Here is a 7,153-nt window from a genome sequence, read left to right as displayed (position 1 = left end):
CATTATATTTTATTCCTAGTGATACTAATCATGTCCGGGACCCTTAACATGCAAATGACAGTTTAAGTCTAGGCATCATACTTTGAATACCTAAATCTCTTAAACTAAGGCTCTGATACCATTTTTGTAACACCCCTAAACACCACATTTGCATATACCACATATTTCATTACATGGAAATATAGTTTACATCACAAGGTCCCTATAGTACAAGGATTCTTATATGTACCAAGTCTACATATGAAAAATTCCAAAACAAAATCCTGTACTATCATATGTAATACAACATGTATTATCCAAAATAAGGAATCTTATGCAGATCTTCAAAAGCAGATATCAGATTTAGAAAAATAATCACATTTTCCCTTTCCCTTTATTATCCCTGGGCCCTGCAGTTCCTGCACCACATATTTTTAAAACAGAAAATACGGGTTAGACAAGAAGGGTCTAGTGAGTAAATCCCTTCTTTGTCATTGCAGAGTGATAAATACCAAAATATAATAAAATAACTTTGCTCAGGAATATTTGCATTTCAATTAGACAATGCAGTCCTTTATAAAATGAATAATAAAAATAAACTCTATAACATCAGTTCTTGATATAAAATACATCTGCTTAAAGATTCAATGATTCCCAAAATGAAACTAAAATTACATCCACAGTCTTTTTGATTCATCAGATTAAAAGACCAGAATTTCTCTGTAAATATTAAGAGAAAGATTTAAGGCAATACTTGCCTTTTGTGACAAACCATTTTCCCCTTCTCAATAACATCTAAATTATTATTTCTTATAGGAACATATAAAATACCTTTTTTATAAATCCATAATTAAACTCCTTAATAAATATCAATTTATATAATTTCCAATAAAACCCACACTTATAATTTATAACAAATAATCAACCGGATATGTTATTCGAACAAATAATCCGGACAACACTGTCCCTTTTCGTCCGATATTCAAATTCAGACAACACTTAGAAGAATTCTACTTGAATCTGGTTGAGCCTTGAGCGATTTAGTTATAAATCGGATAACCTTTGACCGGTTTAAGGAATAAACCGGATAATACTTAATTGATTTAAACCAACTCCGCATGACCCTTGAGCGATTTAGAACTAAACCGCTCAACACATGATTGATTTAAAAATAAACCGGTCAACACTATATCCGGTTTAGAATCAATCCGGACAACACTATGTCCGGTTTACTCATAATCCGGTCACCCCTTTGTCCGAATAAAACCCAAATTGGATACGAAATATCTTTAAGAACAACAAACATTATTCACTAAAACCAGTATCAAAACAATATTTATGTAAAAGAAGTTTTAGAAAATTACTCACCTTTATACAAAAACTCAGATTTTTGAAGAAGATGAAAAAAATCAATTTGATTTCAAACTTCTTCTCCGGACAACCCTTTTCTGATTCTCCTAAAGCTTTCCAAATGAGGCAAGAAACCTTGCCTCATGCCCAAATTCAACATATATACTTCCTATTTAGGGAAGTCGGCCAACCAGGCCTTCACCCACATGCATGCATGCAATAAAACTCAACCATGCATGTGTAGGTACATACACACATATATGCATATTAATATTATGCACACACACACACACAAAAAAATATATAATAATATCATGTATTTTTCATATTTTATGTATACATCCATGTTTCACATATGTATATATATATACACATTCCCACATTATGCATATATTCTCATGCATAAATACATATACTTACGTATTTAATCCATGTAAGCATGTATTTATATAAACAATTAATTCACATAATAAATACCTCGGGTAATAACAAGAACCCGATTATCACACAAAGGAGGAAAAAGTATCAAGAAAGGAAAGCAGGAGAAGACAAAGGATGATTTCAATAAACAATCAAAACTAGATAGGGAGTTCACTAGAACTACTCATGCTAGGAACGATTGTAACAATAAGAATTTCATATTTTATAAAACCAGTGAATCTTTTTGCCATAAAAAATCCTTTCACAATTGCAAATGTCTATCTCTGTTGCGACAATTAAAGCAACACCTTCCTAGTCCTAACTGTCTTCTGTTTGGTCCCCTAAAAGAAATTCCAAAAGGACCCAGAGGAAGAAGACTCCTAAAGCCAAATCTGGTAAATCGGGTGTTGAGGTAGACCCTTTCCCTAAGCTGAAATCCGAGTCTCCAAAACCTAATTCTTAAGGACCGATTATGAAATGGGTTCCTAAATCTCTCTAATTTGTTTGCAGAAGCCGCATGTGCACATCTGGTACCTTGACTCTGGATGCTCAAGGCACATGAATGGAAACAAAGAGTTGCTTGTGTCTGGGTTAAAGCATAATCTGCTCAGCGTAAGTCAACTTTGTGATTCTGGCTATATGTCAAGTTCCAAAAGGACTCTTGTTCATTAATGTCATAATTAGGTCAAGAATTGCTAAGGGCCAGATGGAAGGGCAATATGTACCTTATGAACTTCTCACCAAGAGATGACACAGAGAAACTGTCTCATATCTTGCAAGAGTGAAGAAGCATGGCTCTGGCATCACAAGCTATCTCATCTAAATTTTCCAAATATAGAGAAGCTTTTGAAAAACAACTTGGTTGATGGACTATCAAACATAAAGTTCGAAAAGGAACATCTCTATCATGCCCGTGAAATGGGAAAAGTCAAAAGAGCATCCCATAAGGCAAAGACAGATGCTTCCTACATCAGACCTCTACATATGCTATGTGGGATATTTGTGGTTCAATCTCAGTGTAGAGCTTTTCTGGGAAGAAGTATATCTCAGTACTTATCGATGAATTTACAAGATATACTTGGATTGCATTTGTAAGGCATAAATCGAATGTCCCAAAGCTGCTAATCAAGCTTATAACCAAGATTCAATTCTTTCTACAGAGAAGAATTCACAAGCTGAGGAATGACAAAGGTATATAGTTCAAAAATGCAAAGATTGACTCGTACCTTGTCAAAGAAGGAATATCCCATAACTTCTCTGCTGCAAGAAGACCACAACAAAATGGTGTTGTAGAAAGGAAGAATAGAACCTTGGTTGAAGCCGTAAGAATGATGCTTGTAGCATCCCGTCTTCCAACCCACTTTTGGGCAGAAGCGATCTCGACCCTATGATTTACTCAAAATAGAGCAATAGTGGTCAAGAGACACTTGAAGACTCCTTAGGAACTAATCAACCAAAGAGAGCCTAATGTTAAATTTTTACATTTCTTTGGTTGCATATGCTTTATCTTGAATGATCGTGATGACCTTGGGAAATTTGATAAGAAGGATGATGAAGGAAAATTTCTTGGATACTCCATATATTCCAAGGCCTATAGAGTCTTCAATCTAAGAACCAAGACAGTCATGGAAAGCATCAACGTCTCGTTCAACGATAAAGAACAAACGACTTCAGAGTACTACAGCTGTGGAATCAAGCTTAACCCGGTGACTTCCAATTCTAAATCGAAGTCAAGGGAAATGGAACTTGGGCAGTTATTTGAAGACTTCTTTGGGGATGAAGACAACGCTGTGCGTGCACCCATATTTTCCTCTGCACGCATCCAAGGAGAGCCACAAACTTCAAGTACAACCATCACTGGCCCTTTCAACACCTCTACTCCGTCTAGCGATCAAGCTAATCTAGAACCAGAGCCTTCCAACTCTACATCAAAGCTCAGTCCTTCAGAGCCAGAGAACATTACCTCTATCTCTAAACCTGGTTCCTCTGTACCACAATCCGAGGGGGAGCAACCAGAGCCATCATCACCAACCATGGGCATAATGCCAAACACTCCAATGGAGCAAGATCCCATGACTTAAACATCTGTGCAAGCTCCAATGATAAAATGGACTAAAGGCCATTCCGCTCATCAAATCATTGGTGAACCTTCTTGTGGAGTAAAGACAAGAGCTACCATAGCCAATGAATGTTTATTCGTAAACTTTTTAAGTGTGCTATAGCCTAAGAAAGTTCATGAAGCCCTACAAGACCATAGTTGGGTCAGTGCCATGCAAGAAGAGCTCCAACAATTCGAAAGAAACAAGGTATGCAATCTTGTTCTTTTGCCAAAAGATAAAATTTTTATTGATATTAAGTGGGTTTTCAGGAACAAGAAGGATGAGGATGGTATAGTAATTAAAAACAAAGTCAGGCTTGTTGCAAAAGGCTACTGCCAGGAAGAAGGCATATACTATGACGAGACCTTTGGGCCAATTGCAAGCTAGAAGCAATACACCTATTTCTAGCCTTCTCTGCACATAAAGGATTCCGAGTCTATCAAAGGGGGAAGTCTATGTGCAGCAACCTCTGGGGTTTGAGAGCTCCACACACCCAATGTATGTCTACTACCTTGACAAAGCTCTGTATGGGCTCAAGCAAGCTCCAAGAACTTGGTACGAACGTCTTTCATCTTTTCTTCTCTCTAATGGTTTCAAAAAAGGTAAAATAGACACCACTTTGTTTATTAAGAGGCATAAGGGTGAGATGCTTCTAGTCCAGATATATGTGGATGACATTATATTAGGTTCAACGAACCAGATGCACTGTGATAAGTTCTCTGCATTAATGAAGAGTGAGATTGAAATGAGCTTGATGGGAGAATTAACATTTTTCCTCGGGTTCCAAGTAAAATAGAGAGAAGATGGTATATTCGTTAACCAAGACAAGTATGTCTCTAACATCTTGAAAAAGCACCAACTTCATAACTCTTCCACAATGAGAACACCAATTGCCACAGGCACTAAGCTTGACACAAATCCATCTGGAAAACTAGTGGATGTTAAAACTTATCGTGGAATGATTGGGTCACTGTTTGTGACAGCCGTCAAATTCGAACTCCCAGGTTAGCTCTTATTAAGTTTGTATTAGTGTTATTGAAGATAATTTATAAGATTAGGAGTTAGTTAGGTTAGTTTGGTCGAAAAAATTTCTAAGAGATTCCGGCAGTTGCTTAGAAAGTCCGGTTCCGACCCGAAATTGTCTGAAACGTCCCATACAGTACCAAATGCTCTAATTTATACCTAATTTATATAAAACACCAAGTTTTTGTGTTTTAAATATAAAACCTTTCTATTTAAATAAATTTAGTCATCAAGGGTTTTTAATTTGAAGAAAAATGTCAACATTGAGAAAATGACATTTTATGCATTTTGGGCTTTGTTTTTATAAAAAAAAATATTTGTTGAGGGTGGGCTTGGGCCCTTATGGCTGGCCGCTCCCCCCTTTCCCTCTTTTTCCACATATAAATACCATTATTCTTCCACTAATCTTCATTCTCACCTTTTCAAAATTTGAAATTTCTCTCCTTTCTCTCCCTAAAAACTCAAGAGTCATCTTGAGTTATCATCTTCATCCTTCAACATATTCAGCCAATTTTTCTTCTAATCTTCATGATATTAGCAAGAGTTTGGAAGATACTACATCCCTTTCATTCACAATCAAGGTAACATATTCATCTCTCTCTTTTTCTTGCAAATTTTGGGGGAAAAACCCACTTTTTATGCATTTCTATCTACTATCTTCTAACCTCCGAAAATTTTGAGTTTTAAGGAGAGATTACACACAAAAAACATGTAAAAATGTTCATATGATGGTGGTAATCTATGACCCAAACATTAGAACTCAAGAAGGTAGGTAGAATCATGATTTTATGTGAGTTTGTTTCTTAAAAATGATATATTTTGGTGCTGACAGATTATGTGCATGTGCATAAATCGTCTATATCTTGAAAATGGCATGTTCAAATATTATGAGATTTCTTCTAAAAGTTTATTTATTGAGTTGGGGTTGTAATCCAATTGGTCTCACTCAAAAACATTGAGTTTTTACTCCCCAAATACTCAAAACATTATATATGTGCATCTGAGAGTTCTTCAGTAGGTAAACCCTACTTTAAACAGCTATAACTCTCTATATAATCATTCAAAATCGTTTATTTTTCTTCTGGATGTTCGTTTAATGAGTTACCTTTCAAATGCCACCTATTTCATTCAATATTGTGGTGATTTGAGGTGTTAACTACTCAAAACAAAGTGAACATGCAATCTGTCCAAATCTGACAGATTTGTATATGTATGTTCCAATGACCATATCTCTTTCAAAACTTGATGAAAAAGGATGATTCTTCCTTTGAGAGTTAACTATATGGGTTATATCTTWCATGCAAGTGGAATCACATGAAATTATGGAGTTTTGATCTCCAAACACCTAAAAACACTATAGGTGTGCAAACTGTGAAACCACCAGTAGGTAACTCCTACTTTGTATGCTAATATCTCTCTACTTATTTGTTCTTAGTGTATKATTYYTCTTCTAAAATGTTCTTTTATGAGTTAGGGTTCATATGAATCCAGTTTCACTAAAAAATATGAAGTTTTGAGGCATTAACCAATTTATTAAAGTTAAGTGTGCAATCTGTCAACTAATGACAGAGGTGTGCATGTAACTTTATGGTACCATATATTCCTCTTAGCTCATCCAAAATGAGTGATTTTTAGTTTGAAAGTTTCATATAAGTGTTAAGTTTATAATCCAACTTGAATTTCTGTAGAACACCTAGTAGAACTCTTTTAATGAGTGTTTAATGAGTGTTTTAGTAACACGGAGTAATCCGCCATATCAGTTGTGATAAGTTGTATTGCATAAATTATTTGAATTATTATTGCATGTCCAAAATGCATGAAATTTGGTCACGATGACTATAACTCAGTGCTATAKCCCATGTAAAAAGATAGGAAATTATCTCATTTTTGAAGTCTCTTTATTTTGATCATTTTTAAGTATCATAAGTTCTGCCCAACAATGAAATTTTGGGATTTCTTGATTTTGTAAAATTTTGATCTTCTATTGGATTATGGCATCATTTCCGGTATAAATTAATACATTAACGAGCATATGGACATTATGTATATTTGGACTATGGATAATCTTATAAGACATAAGTAGACAAGTATGGACTTAGGACTTATTAAACCCCATAGGTAGTGTTAAATCAATAAGTGATGGTTTTGGATATTCCTATTGATAGGGAATTGTTGAACTAGTGTGGTGATCGGATCGAATCTCTATTTTGCGGAGCTTTACGGAAAGTGAGTATTCACAACCCCTCTTTCAAAGTATTTATTACGTTTTGGGGTGAAAAGCA

Source organism: Cynara cardunculus, unplaced genomic scaffold (assembly GCF_001531365.2).
Source record: "Cynara cardunculus var. scolymus isolate 2C unplaced genomic scaffold, CcrdV1 Un_Scaffold_4354, whole genome shotgun sequence".
In the NCBI taxonomy this organism is placed as follows: domain Eukaryota; kingdom Viridiplantae; phylum Streptophyta; class Magnoliopsida; order Asterales; family Asteraceae; genus Cynara; species Cynara cardunculus.
This window is presented reverse-complemented; position numbering follows the sequence as displayed.